Raw genomic sequence first — 15330 nt, 5'->3', positions numbered from 1 at the left:
GCCACCCAGCAAACCTTGTCTTTTCAGCCAATCAAACATGGACTCACACTTTTATAAGCTCTAAGCTCGCGCTGATAAAGTGGCAGCTTAGCCAGTTGGTCTGGCTTACTAATCACCCTAGAGTGGTAAATTAGAAGCAGGAGGAACCAGATTGAATTACCACTAAAGGCTGATTGCATAGAGACTGTATAACATAATACCTCACTAATGCCATCTTGATTAAAACCTGACCTTACTTGAGTCTTGGTGGTTTCCTTCCTATTCTCCTTCAACTTAAAGTTTCAAGTATACATTTTTTTCTTTAAATGTGAACATTAACATATGCACAGTCAAAAGTGCAGCCTTTCAAAGTACAAACATTTTACAGTGAGCATTAACACAAGCTATCAATACAAAAAAATAATAATAATTAGGATAATTTTTTTCAGTCCCACTTTATATTAAGTAACTACTATGTACTAACATAAAAATAAAATACAATGTACTTAATGTGTTCATAATATATTACACATGACTGGTGCTATTGAGAATGATCTAGGTAAGTTCAGATGCTATGTGTAGGTTTAAGGTTGATTAATGTTTAAGGGACGTCAACAGTGTAATTATAAATGTAATAGCAGAAATTAATTACGTATGTAATTCTTTTTTTTTAATTTAAAGCACTCCATTAACTACTTTTTTCTGCAACTCAGATTTCTTTTAAGTAAAAAAAAAAAAAAAAAAAAATGTATGATAAAAATTTCTGCATCACAGCAGCACAATCCCCTCACAACAAGAAGGTCGTTGGTTCGAGCCCCGGCTGGGTCAGTTGGCATTTCTGTGTGGAGTTTGCATGTTTTCCCGTGTTCGCATAAGTTTCCTCCGGGTGCTCCGGTTTCCCCCACAGTCCAAAAACATGCGGTATAGGTGAATTGGGTAAGCTAAATTGTCCGCAGTGTATGTGCGTGAATGAGTGTGTGTAAATGTTTCCCGGTGATGGGTTGCAGCTGGAAGGGCATCTGCTGTGTAAAACATATGCTGGATAAAGCTGGTGGTTTATTTCACTGTGGCGACCCTAAATCAATAAAGGTACTAAGTCGGAAAAAAAAATGAATGACTGATTGACTGAATGAATATATGCACATGGACTTTTATTTTCAGCCAGGCAGCCCAAGGGCTTCCGGTGACTTGTCTTTCCATTAAAAAAAATTCACATTTAAGATGCGATTTCTTTAAAAATCAGCAATCTTCACAGCCTGTTAGATATACGATATGAAGTGGGTCTCAGATTGGACAAGAAGCACTGCATTAAATCCCATTTCCCCCCGCCATGTCATTAAAATATGACAGTTTATTTTACCCAAGTATTTTCAATGGAATTTCTGCGCTAACCTGTTGCTACTGAAGCAGCTAATGGTTACAACAGTTTTTCATCTCGTTTTACGTTTGAACAACTAAACATATGCTAATGTCTCCTTAACTGATTATATCTGAATTACATTACACCCTAAATGCTGTAAAAACAACCTTGTGAAATTGAAAATAGTCACAATAAGCTTTCACCGGATGTTTATCGCTGGCTTTAAAACTCTGTGTATAAAGCCTATTATATTCTAATTTTAAAAGCATACCTTAAAGGTATAGTTCACACACAACTTAAAATCTCAGATTATTTACTCACCCTCAAGTGGTTTCAAACCAGTTTGAATGTTTTAATTCTGTTGTTTACAAAGAAGATATATCAAGAAAGCCGAAAATGCTTAAGCATTGACATCTGTAGTAGGAAAAACAAATACTTTTAAAGTCAATGGTTACATGTTTCCAGATTTCTACAACATATCTTATTGTGTTCAATAAAAGAAAAAAAAAGGTTTGAAACAACTAAAAGTTGGGTAAAATGTTTCTTTTTTTTGGGTGACCTATCCCTTTAATGTTACAGGAAAAAGTAATGTATTGTCTATTACGCCCAAAAGAGGGTGCAAGCGAGCACAATAAGCCAAAAAACAAGCAAAAAAAAAAAAAACAGATCAAGCCTCACATTTTACTGAAATGAAATGAAATTTAACATGCATAACCTAAGGGAAATTAGACAACTAGTAAAACGAAGTGCATCAGTAACCTGAAAAAAATGTGCTTCAACAGACAGCATAATGCTTGCAACATCATTTAAAATGCACAATATTACACTGCCATTCAGGATCAAGCTACTCATACCCTACACGTTTTCAACAACAAAATTAGCACGGATCTAGCATATGTAAAACTTATAAGTAAACTTTGTATGTTTACAGCACAAAATTTTAAGTATGTTTAATACACAAAATGAGTAGAAACACTGCTAATAAGTTATTTCTGAGATATATTTTATAGTAATATTATAATTTATACATATTTATAGTGCTATATGTTCCTATTGTGTTTGTCAGCTGTATTCAAAGGCCAGCTAGCATTTTCTATTATTTTTGTTTTAGACATAATAAAATAACATTAAATGTTATGAAATATTCCCAACTGACATGGTAAAAATGTGACTATGACACACCATTGACTACAGAACACATTGAGGTCAGAAGTGGCTCATTTTACTGCTGAAATTCAAAATGTTATTATGTCTTGATTGCAGCATTATATCATTTATATATTGCCTATAAGGTAGCTTCCCCAAATGGTGGTTGCCTCCATTTGAAATCCTTTAATGCACAGCAAGCTGATGAAGTTATTGCCAAGTTAAAATCTATCATGACACGATAGTTCCCTGCTTTGAATCAGGCAGACAGATAGAAAGGAACCACACATGAGAGAGAGAGAGAGAGAGAGAGAGAGAGAGAGATCATGTGTGTGTGCATGTAAATGACATAATCAAATCTAAAAGCTCATAGTAACACATGTTAACTTCCGCTCTGCAAATCTTTGTTAGCATGCTAGCTTGTTTGTTGATGTCTACTGGCTCCCTGATGAAGCACACGTCTGTGTCCTCGAGAATACACAGAGGAATGAAGGCTCCAGCAACTGTTACTGCAACTAATACTATGGCTATTACTAATGTTTGAGGGACAAGCTTTTATTTCAAACTGTGATTAAAACTGCAATAAACGATTTTCTTGCACACTTTCCAGCCAACCAGAATCAAAAATTTCAACAACTGTGGGTTAAATGTAAATAAACAATGACTCTCTCTCTTTGTTGAACTATGCGCACATCAATATCCCCTTTTATTTGTCAGTAAAAGTTCAATAAAAATGTATCATAATGTGTGAAAGTGTGGCAATGTTTTAACAAATACATAAAGCAACAAACTGTTTTCAAAGTTTCCAATAAAGCAAAATATTTAGCAGCACAAAATGTCACAATATTACTATTTTTATTATCGTTTTTATTTAAATAAGTGCAGCCTAAGAGAGTAGAGGAGTTTTTCGCCACACTAAAGACAGCTAAAATTATGTTTTTAGTAGGGTTGGGCAATGTCGACCAATTTGACATCGCACAATGTCTAATGTGAAACATCGTGATGAACGATAGCACTGTCGTCGTAGGCGGCAGTAAATTAATTATTAATTATGAATAAATAATTAATTCATAACAAATTAATTATTTGTAGCCTACCGTTTCAACTACCTGATCCGCATGGTCTTTGTTTTACCTATAACCAAATCATAAATAAATAAAAATAAGCTACGCACAAGTTACCACGTCAATCACTTTTTCCGCAGGACTCTGGCATGAATAGGCAAAGTGATCATTATAACGACAAAGTGTCGTTATAATGGCATCGACAAACTTCAAAACCAACAGGCACCAACCAAGATTATCTGAGGTTTCCGTTAAAATTACTAAGTACAAGCATAAACCGAAAGACTGACGCCGTGACATGTTACCTGATAGTTTCAAAAGACCGAAGAGTAGTTAGACATAGACAAGATGAGTTAAATATCACGTTTAACAACTATAGTAAGACATGATCCAGCCGGTACATCCTTCATGAACTGTCCGACGTGCACTGCTCTCTGGCGTTTTGTGCTGACTGCTAAATCTCAGATGCATATGAATCATGATGTCGGCTCAGCCTTGTGATGCTATGGGCCATCAGCAATGGTCGAAGGCATTGTCTATCGACCCACCCAACCTTAGTTTTTAGGTATAAATAAATATACATATAAATGTATCATCTTTAATAAAAAATGTCATAATGGTCTCAATAAATATCCATTTAGAAAAAGTAAGTTCAATATTGCTTTCATGCTGCAGACACATTTCTGGTCAGATTTTGGAAAACAAAAAACTTTTGAGGGTCTCTCTCTCTCTCTCTCTCTCTCTCTCTCTCTCTCTCTCTCTCTMTATCTATCTATCTATCTATCTATCTATCTCTCTCTCTCTCTCTCTCTCTCTCTCTCTCTCTCTCTCTCTCTCTATATATATATATATATATATATATATATATATATATATATATATATATATATATATATATATATTAGTGCTGTCAATCGATAAAAAAAATTAACTAATTAATCACACCTTTTTAAAAAAAATAATCGCGATTAACCGCGATTAATCGCATTTAAAATACTGAAACTTGTCATTTTGCCTACTTAAATGTAAAATTCATGTAAACACAAGAAAAAAATATTTAAATTCAAAATATTATTGTTTAATAGAATTTTTGTTTAACTTGTAACACAGATTTCTTCATGTAAACAACATACCCACAATAAACCATCAAGATCCTGGCTTGACAGCCATATTTATTACAGAAACTAAAACACAGGCATGTTAATGACATTTAAATTTCAAAAGAATCAATGCCAATAAAGAAAACATTGATTTCCATGTTGGATTCTAAGTGGACTGCAAAAAAATGCCAAAATACAGAAATTGCAGATATGGAAAATGAAAAATTATAATAATAAACTATAGAATACAAACTGTTGCACTCATTGTAAAGTTTTATTGCTGTAAGTTGAGAACATTAATTATAGAGTAGAAACAATTTTGCCTAATCCTCCTTTACATTCATCCAGTTGCTAAGACTACGAGTATCCCGCAAGTGCACAGAGACTCCCAAATGCCCGCAAATGAATGATAATTTCTTGCAAACCGGTCGTTAAATACATTGCACACCCCTCTCGCCCCTACTCAGATACATCGCTCACTCCACCCCTGACACCCCTCAACGGGCCTGACACAGACACACACACAGACAGACACACACAACGCGCTGCAGATGTTTTGGCCCCAACGGCCTTCCATACTGGAGCGACTCCCCTCAGATTCAACACGCATGATCAAGTTCATCAAATTTGCTAAGCGTCCTAAACTAAGCGTCCTAAAGTATTACTGTATTTCACAAGGATTCTGACAGAACAACGCAAAGCATACACTTTCGTTGCGTTTAATGAGGAAACACGCTAAACTTGGAGGGCTCATGCTGAAAGGCAGAGTAATGCCCTTTCTTTGACAGCTCGCGACTTCACCAGACGTTCTGAGTACATTTACATAAGACACCAATACTCCGATTTTAATATGATTAAGATAATACTCTTATTAAAATTCTACCGTGTAGCCTTAAAAGGAACCTTACCTTAAAGGAACACCGAGTCACGAAATGCGGAGGATTTTCTTTCTGTTCGCCATGCGGTATCAACTTACAACAGATGTCGAAAGTTAAAAATGAAACACCCGAAATTGCATAAAACTCTGGATAACTTGTGATGCAACTAATTGTAGTATACTGGAACTTGCCTTCAAAAAGTGCTTCCTTGGTCTTATCTACATTTATTGCATGTTGAACAAATTGCATGTTGAAGTAAAAAAAAACCTGAACTGCGTTAATTGCGTTAATTATTTAAAATTAATCGCATGCGTTAACACGTTAATTTTGGCAGCACTGATATATATATATATGTAAATACCGTCATACCGCAATAGCAATTTTTTTCAATATTACCGTAGTCGCATGACTCGGTAAAACTATAGGTCTTCTGAGAAAATTTGATCAGGCGAATGAAGCGAACAGGAGGTAGCGGAAACTACAATTCCCATCAGCCCAGACGTGGCCATCATCCTTTGCGGTCTGTTGTCGCTACAGATCCAGTAATGCGGAAATGGAGTGTGCTGCTGGTAGCGGGGATGAAAAAGAGCTGGAGATGATCGAACCTAAAGCGGGTTTTAAATCGGATGTGAGGAAGCATTTCAGTTTCTCTCTAAAAAGAGAACTGAATAGCTGTGTTGTCGCGCGCATTCTGATCAGCTGTGTTGACGCGCACGTACTGTAAAGCGGGGCGGAGGGTGTGTCGCGTCGCGGGGGCACGTTTGATCATTTTGGAAGGGCACTTTCTATACAAGACTAAAAAGGGCATGTGCACTGCACAGGTTGAGCCCTGTGTGTGCACGTGCCTGCAAGTTGGGGAATACGACTAATAACAGTCATGGGGACTGCAGAATACAGCACACTGTTCAGATTGATGCAGACATTGATTTGTACCACTCATGGCTTGTCCTCTCAAGTGGGGAAAAGACAATGCACAACGTTACCCACAGCTGTCAACCTGGGCCAAGTCATATCTCTGTCCCAGAAACCTCAGTCCCAAATGAGAGGGTTTTTTTCTTTTGCAGGGGACATTGTAAATGCCCAGAGATACCAGCTTTTACCAGATTATAGTTATATGATAATTTTCCTTAAAACCCATCTCTATCTAAGTGAGTGAGTGATTGATTAAATGTTGAATGTGATTCAACAATACTAAATTGAAACTAAATTTTATTTACATGGTTTAATAATTTTTTGTTATTAAAATTGAAAAATTGAAGTTCCTGTTTCAAAGCTTACAGATAGACGGCTAATTTGTTTGTCATTGACTTTTTTGCCACTTTTTTTGGGGTATTTTCATTAGTTTTGTTTTTCCTGTAAATGATTCAATAAATACTGTACCGTGCCATTCCTACCGAGGTATTACCGTACCGTGAAATTCTGATACCGTTACATCCCTAATATATATATATACATATATTTATTTATATTATATTTGTATAATTTTGCTCTCTTTCAGAATATCCCATGATGAGAAATGCTCATTAAATGTGAATAAAATATTTTATGGGGTCTAGGTCATCAGAAAATATCTTCACCTTGACTTCACAAGAAAGACCAAAGTCAAATATAAGATAGCAAAAACAGTCAACCTTCTGCTTTCTATTCTGAGGTGTATTTTCAGTGTCATTAGCAAATGCATGTTTAGGAGTCCAGTTTTCTCATAGCTGGCTTTTGACTTAGGCTCCGAAGTGTCTGTGACCTCTAAGGCCACCGAGCAGAAATATTCAGGGGGTGGGAAAGAATGAGGCTGTGAGGACACAGGAATGTGACCAAAACATTGCCTTTAAACCTTCAGGTCATGGGACCTTGAAGGACTTCAGATGAATGTCCAGTTTAGATGGGAATGTGGTCGAGATAAACTGGTTTACAGGCACTGAACCAAAATGGCAACTTACTGTAAGATTCCTTGTTTATTGTAGATTGAATAGGAGACTTTACAATGTTAACACCCGTTTGGCATAATTATCGCTTTGTTTATCAGTTTAGCTAATTAAGCAAATATATCAGGTATTTGACACTTTCTAAAAATAAGCCAATTTTGTTAAATGTTGACCTGTTAAAATATCCAAAACAACATTGCTAAAAATAAGTTTTAAAAGGCTTTCATACTGAGACAATATAAGAACAGTTCTGTGAACAGTTTAAAAAATATATGCATATATATATGGAATAAAAATTGTCACAGATAATCACAGATGCCAAATAATAAACCTTATTTTTAGAGGTTTACAGTTTTCCTTTTCAGCATTCATATTGGCATAAATCTTTAACTTAAATATTTTTTGCTTAATGACTTGCAACAGTCTTAAAATGACAAAAAAACTGGAGATTTAAGTCTTTTCTTTAAACCTAGAATGTTTTAATTTTATTATATACATATTATTATTACTGTTATTATAATCTAGTACCCTCATAACCAACATAAACGAACCAAAACAAAGCCTCTGTATACACAAACAATAATAGCCCATCAAACTATCAGTTTTGGCAACATTGTTATCACTAGAATCAAATGAGGGTGTATCCTTTAAGTTAGAAATGTATGGCCCCTATGGTGTGATTTAACGTTGATGCATGACTCCTAAACACATTAATGTCATATTAACATCAGGCTAAGGTATTTAACTTATCGTAAATATTATATTAAGGCCATTTAATTAAGAATGCAAAACGGAGAAAAGTTTGCGTTGTATATCTTTTCACATTTTCAGTCCTGTAAGCATCTGTTTGCTGACATGATGTTGATAAAGTTAAAGATCCATGATATGCTATCAAGCTTCATTGCTTTCAAGCAGACATTGCGTAATTCTAGAAAACCAAGCACAGAGAGTAGTCACGCTTTTTCATGTGCATCTGAAGTAGTTTTGCCATCAGTCTTGACTCAACCTTGAACCTAGCGTTATCACGCAATGGAAAATAAAATGAAATAGCACCGTTCAGAATAGCCAGTACTTACCGAATTAGGTGAGCAGGTTATCGGTTTCGTCCAGATGTGTGAGCTAATCTTTCTCTTGCTTCTCTTTCAGCTGATTTCACTTCATTTTGCCTCTCTCGCGCACTGACTGACTGCTTGGGAAGCTCGATATGACGTCGGCTGGACTGACTGTACGTTCTGTCACGTCACGTACCGTTTGTTTTCAGCGTGTTTATCTGCCCAAAACATCCAGCTCCGTGAAATTAAACAGGGACGAACTAATGTTTTATTACTGTTTGGGATTTTGGGATGTTCAAACTATATACTTAATGTGTTTTCTAATGTAATCATCATAAATCTAACTAAATCGACATAAAGCACATTAACAAACAAACAATTTCTTAATTGTGAAATATTGTGGACAAAAACAATTGCCCATTTCCTAATTAGCCAGTATCAGCTGTTTACATATTTCATTAATAACCAACAAATTGCCAACGTTTTCTCTTGATGCACACTATTACATTATGACAGGACAACAAAAAGACTGTTGTTTGAACAATGGATTCATTAAACTTTTTTTTTTTTGATATGTCAAATGTCTTTAAAGTTGATGCAACTTCTCAATAATGGAATAAAAAAGATGTATGAAAATAGTCAAGCCACTGTACAAAGCGTATTATTAAATATATTAAACACATAAGCAGAGAATCTGTATCTTCTATTTGTGTTCAGACCATTGGTTCAGACCTTCAGAAAATCATAATAGGCTCATAACCCAGTAAGGTCCATATTTTAAAGGTACTATTAGGAAGAACGGGACTGCAGCGCCCACTGCTGGACAATTGGGTGAAGGCTCATGATTTTTTCTTTTTTCTTTTTTTGAAGTGACCTCAGACTTAGAGCCTCACGAAATACAATAGTCAGGCCCGTAACCAGCCTGGTAAAGTAAAAGGGGTGGTTCTTTTTTTTCCTCAAAAAGTGGACCTTTTTGCAGTTCTACACCTCAGTTTCTATTTAACTATTAGATTTAAATACTGCCTTTTAGTGAAATTTATTTTGCTGGATTAGTCAGATGTCATCATAACCACACTTTTTGATGTACTAAAATATATTTCCTAAAAACTGCATTTAAAAAATTAAAACAAAAGTCATTTTTAAAAATACAAATTTCATTATAAAAAAATGGCAATCTGTTAAAGTTTTAAAGTAAACTGTATCGTACTATCATTTATTAGACAAAAACAAACTGGCCAGCACATTCAGCTGTCCTTGGTCAAAATTTGGTCGTTTCAATAAAAAAATTAAAATTAAAATATATCATTAATAATAATAATAATAATAATAATAATAATAATAATAATAATAATAATAATAATAATAATAATAATGAATTCTTCAGAATTTTTCAAGTACATTTGAAAACTCCTGGATATCAACAGTAGCCAAAATATATTCAAATTAATGTAATATGGTCTACTTCTGGTGCTTCAAGGCAAGGCAAGGCAAGGCAAGTTTATTTATATAGCATATTTCATACAAGGTGGCAATTCAAAGTGCTTTACATAAACAAGAATAAAAGAATCAAGTATAAGAAAAATAAAAACAAATAAAATGTAATGAAAAAGACACTTTTTTTATTGCTCATTTTTATTTCAGGAATAAGGTCCAAGATTTAGAATAAAAGTTACCTGTAAAATGTTTTATCTGTTTAAAAACAATTCAGTAGTGAAAGAAGACTTCTCTCACATCAGATTATAGTCCCACCAAAGCAACAGCCGACAAATGATTTTGTTTGCTCTTAAAGCCTTTTTTGATGGATCATTTTCATTATTTATGATGGCATAGCAGTCAAAATAGGACAAATGAGCTCATGTGTAGCACAAACTCTAGACCTTTGGCTGTGAGGGATAGGTCTTCTGAACCACTCAAACACCCCTGGCTACAGGCCTGAAAAGTTAGAACGTTTTATACTTATAGTAAACATGTTTTTAATAGAATTTTGGCTGTAACGCTCACCTACAGGTGTTTCAGGCACAGATCAGATTTTCTCCAGGTCATAATTTGTTTTGTTTATATTCATTTTTCATGCTTCTCTTTGCAGTCTTCACAAACAAGCTAATTAAATAACTTAAACTCTAAATAATTATCTTCCATGTTAATTAATTTGAGAAGTAACTTTGTAATGTAGTAGGATAACACATTTTTAACATTCAAGTACATCAAGGCACATTTTTGCACCTGCAAACTTTAAGAGATATAGTTTTTTGCCTTCCTGTTAATTAAAAATAATGTTTCCCTATGATCTTTAACAAACCTAGGAAATTTTCACAGTATTTCCTATAAAACTCAAATAATTCTTCTGGAGTCATAATTAGTGTTAATTCCTATAGTTTTTTCTTGAAATTTTATTCATTCATTCATTCATTTTCTCGTCGGCTTAGTCCCTTTATTAAACCGGGGTCGCCACAGCGGAATGAACCGCCAACTTATCCAGCAAGTTTTTTACGCAGCGGATGCCCTTCCAGCCACAACCCATCTCTGCGAAACATCCACACACACATTCACACACACACTCATACACTACGGACAATTTAGCCTATCCTATTCACCTGTACCGCATGTCTTTGGACTGTGGGGGAAACCGGAGCACCCGGAGGAAACCCACACGAAGGCAGGGAGAACATGCAAATTCCACACAGAAACACCAACTGAGTCGAGGTTCGAACTAGCGACCCAGCGACCTTCTTGCTGTGAGGTGACAGCACTACCTACTGCGCCACTGCCTCGCCCCTCTTGAAATTTTAAATAAAATAAAAAAAATTAAGGTAATTATTATTAGCATCCTTAAGAAATATTTACATTTTTGAATGTCAACACAACAAACCTGTTATACAACAATTTGACTTATTATTCTAACTTCCCTATAGTTAACACAACCTAGTTGAGTCTTTAAATTACACTTTAATCTGAATACAACTATCTTGAAAAATTACTAGTAAAATATTATGCACTAACTGTCACCATGGTGAAGACAAAATATGACCTTTTTAATGCAAAATAGGGGCTCTTTAAAATTATGTTTCCCAAGTAATCTTTAACAAACCAAGGAATTTTTCACAGTTTTTCCTATAAAACAAAAATAATTATTCAGGAGTCATATTGAGTCTTGTTTCTTAAAGTTTTTTTTTTTTCTTGCAGTTTTTTTATTTTATTTTTTTTTTTAATTAAGGTCATTATTATTAGCCTCCATACGAAATGTTTATATTTTTGATTGTCTATACACAAAAGAAAACAGTTATACAATAACTTGGCTAATTATTCTTAGAAATTAGTTAAACTATTATGTTTAAAAACGTGCTGTGAAAAAATCATGTGTTTGAAGACTCGTGCTTTATGTCACTAGTAAAAACAAAAATTAATGAAGTCAAAACTTGAATATGACTTTTACATGAGCGTGACTGCAAACTAAATTATATTAATGTGTTACATCTGTTTTCTGGTACTTAACCCCAGGACTGGTTGTTAAATCTGAACAGAAATTCGTTCGTTCGTTGCTTCCCTTCCTGCTGATGCCCTTATATGACACCGATATACACACACCTTTATTTCCACTCCACTTTATGTCCCAGTAGGAGCGTCCACACACACTCTCTTTACAGAGCACCTGTACACAACCATCAAATCTGTTCGGATGAACTGGATACTGCTGGGACTTGTCAGTGCGAGTTGCTGCTCTGTTGCCTTTGGACAGTTGCATGAAACGGTTCACTGTGTTTGAATCCAGAGTTAGCTGACAGTGATCCAAGGAGAAACACGTATACATTTTTATCATTTGATATATTCTGAATGCATATAGAGTAAAACCACGAAAAAAAAATTCTGACATTTTACAATCAGACAATTTAGAAAAAAGCAATATGATATCTTTTATTTATTCATTCATTTTCATCCGCTTTTCTGGGGCCGGGTTGTGGGGCAGCAGTCTTAAAAGAGAACCCCAGACTTCCCTCTCTACAGACACTTCCTCCAGCTCCTCTGGGGTGATCCCGAAGCTTTCCCAGGCCAGCCAAGAGATATAGTGCCTCAAACGTGTCATGGGTCTTCCCCGAGGCCTTCTCCCAATGGCACATGCCTGGAAAACCTCCCTAGATAGCTGTCCAGGAGGCATCCGAAACAGATGCCCGAGCCACCTCATCTGACTTCTCTCAATCTGGAGGAGCAGCGACTCTATTCCAGGCTCTTCCTGGGTGACAGAGCTCTCACCCTATCTGTAAGGGTGCGCCCTGACAACTTCCTAAGGAAACTCATTTTGGCAGCTTGTATCCGAGATCTTGTCCTTTTGGTCATGACCCAAAGCTCATGACCATAGGTGAGAGTAGGAACGCAGATTGATCAGTAAATCAAGAGTTTTGCCTTTCAGCGCAGATCCTTCTTTACCATAACGGATGGTACATCAACCACATTACTGATGCCGATGCATCAACCCACCTGTCAATCTCACATTCCTTCACTTACTACACTCAAAAAAATATTATATGTTGGCTTTAATAAACTTTTTATGTCAACAGGTTCCATGTAACTGAGTTAAGTTACCTTAAAGAAAGCATATTTATTTAAGTAAAATTAAGTTATTTACATAAAGGTAATGTTTAGTTCAATCAGCACAACATTTATAATTTAGCTTTAATTTATTTACACTGTTAAAAAAATCTGTTAAATTTCAGTACCAGTAATCTACTGTACATTTGTAAATCCATATACATATACGTAAAATACATTTCACAGTCTGTATTTTTCATCAAACACAATTAACCCCTTAAATCCCAGAGCAAACTCCTCACTAGTGTCCTCTCTACAGAGGGTTGAACACTCAGGCAGTAATGAAGTTAAGAGTCTAATTAAAGGATGAATTGATGAACAACTGTGAACAAGCAGAATCACTGAAGGAAAGAATAGCACAAATTACAGCCGAAACCAAAGATGAAATCAACCAAATAAAACTCTAAATAAAATAATAATAATCAAAATAATTAAACAATGAAAATGTTCTTTCTGAAGATCTCAGCAGAGATCATTAAACAATTCAACTAACATCACGAGCTTCACCCATTACAGAGCTCTGACTTTATTTCTGTCATGTGGACCTAAGCTCTTCATGACATTTCTGTTGTTCATTTAAAGTCACCATGATGGAGATCAGCGTCTGCTTTAGTTGGGCTCTTCAGCTGCTTATTTCAACACTAGATTTTGTTTGGCTGCTATAGTTGTTTTCATCACACTGACAGTATAGCATGAAAGGACATGACAGATTTATATAGGAAACAGTCTGACGAGATTAATTACAATATTGTATCTTTCCTCACTTGCTCGTCTATATTTTGTATATATTGTAAGCTCTGTGTAAGAAATGAACAACATTTGCTAATAAAATCACTGAAACTTAAGCCCTAATTACATCATTCACAATGAGAATGTTTGATTTATGGCAGTACTCAAAAACACACAGATATCAACAATGGTGACAAACCAAACATAAAAATCTAATAAAAAACAACCCAGAACTATACAAAACACTCTACAGAAATATTACCTCCTAAAAACAACATAAGCTAAAGGCAGAAAAAGAGATTGTAAGAACTTTAAGCTGCATAATTTTTTCAGGCTGCAATGCATGCTGGGAGTTTTGTACTATGCTGACACCCAGCATGCATTGCAGCATGAATGAATTATGCAGCTTTTTTTTTAGCAACCATGGTTGAGGTTCATATCCTGATTCTGGATGTCTGCATGTCTTAAGATGTTCCCGGAGCCCTGAAGGTTTTGTGTATAATTCCCTTAATAAAGTTGCAGCATTGTAACAAACAGCACTAATATAAATTTGCAATTCTTGTTTGTGTTTTTGTCATATACATTTTAACTAAGAAATTTTCAGAATTAATATCTGTATTTGTTTAGTACAGTATATTTTCTCATTGCTTTTTTTGCTATAACTGATGAGTTTCAGAAAATCAGTAATAACAGCCAGATAAAATTAGGATGGAAGAGTGAAGGATCAAGAGCCCAACTAAAGCAGCCTCTGATCTCCATGACGGTGAGGTCAAATTAAAAAATGTTCAAAAAAATATATAAACCTCTGTTAATTATCAAATATTCCTGCAGATATGACAGAAATGTGTTCAGGCTGTAATCAGTCAAGCTGCTAATGCTGTTATTTAATGGAGGTGTTTAATCTGTTTTAATTCAGTTGGTTTAGTGTGAGGCGGTGTCTGTATGTGTTTATGTCTTTGTTCTTTCCTTCAGTGATTGAGCTTGTCTACAGCAGCTGTTCTTCAGTGTCTGAATTCACTCATTGTGGTCATTCACTCTGTGTAGTGGACTAAATTAATCGACTAATTTAGGGACTAGTGAATAAGGGTGTATAGTGAGGATTCAGACACTCTGAATACATTCTGGAAAATAAAGGTTAGATCTGTTAGTTATTTTCCGTATTTTGTACAGATATGAGCTGCTGATTGTTGAACAGATTTTCACTGTGGACTGTACAGACTTTTACGGTTAAAATCAACCATATTTTTTTCAGTGCATTGAACATAGTAAACAGCATTTTTCTATTGTTTCACTGTAATCTTTCTCTTATGATTCCCATCTAATGAGAGCGATTGTTGTGGTTTGCATCTTCCTTCCTCTGTTGTTTTGAAACAACAACTAACCTATTGACTAAAATGTGGTACTGCAGAAGCAACACAACTCACTTTCATTCATCTTAAGCGAGCTGTTTAAATTTGAAAACATACTTTTTTTCTATTTTTTCCAACACAACTCTTTTGGTTTTAATAGACAAACA

General features: G+C 35.0%; 1 protein-coding gene across 2 annotated transcripts in view; it reads right to left on the bottom strand.

Moving 5' to 3' along the window:
* Nucleotides 1-8670, bottom strand: part of greb1l (GREB1 like retinoic acid receptor coactivator) — a 148650-nt gene extending 139980 nt beyond the window's left edge. For both annotated transcript variants that reach the window (XM_009298040.4, XM_068222368.2), the window contains exon 1: nucleotides 8526-8670. The gene's annotated coding sequence lies outside the window, so the exon portion shown is untranslated. The remainder of the gene's footprint in view (nucleotides 1-8525) is intronic.
* Nucleotides 8671-15330: the final 6660 nt, after the last annotated feature.

The sequence above is a fragment of the Danio rerio genome, chromosome 2 (genome assembly GCF_049306965.1).
Source record: "Danio rerio strain Tuebingen ecotype United States chromosome 2, GRCz12tu, whole genome shotgun sequence".
NCBI lineage: Eukaryota > Metazoa > Chordata > Actinopteri > Cypriniformes > Danionidae > Danio > Danio rerio.
This window is presented reverse-complemented; position numbering and strand designations above follow the sequence as displayed.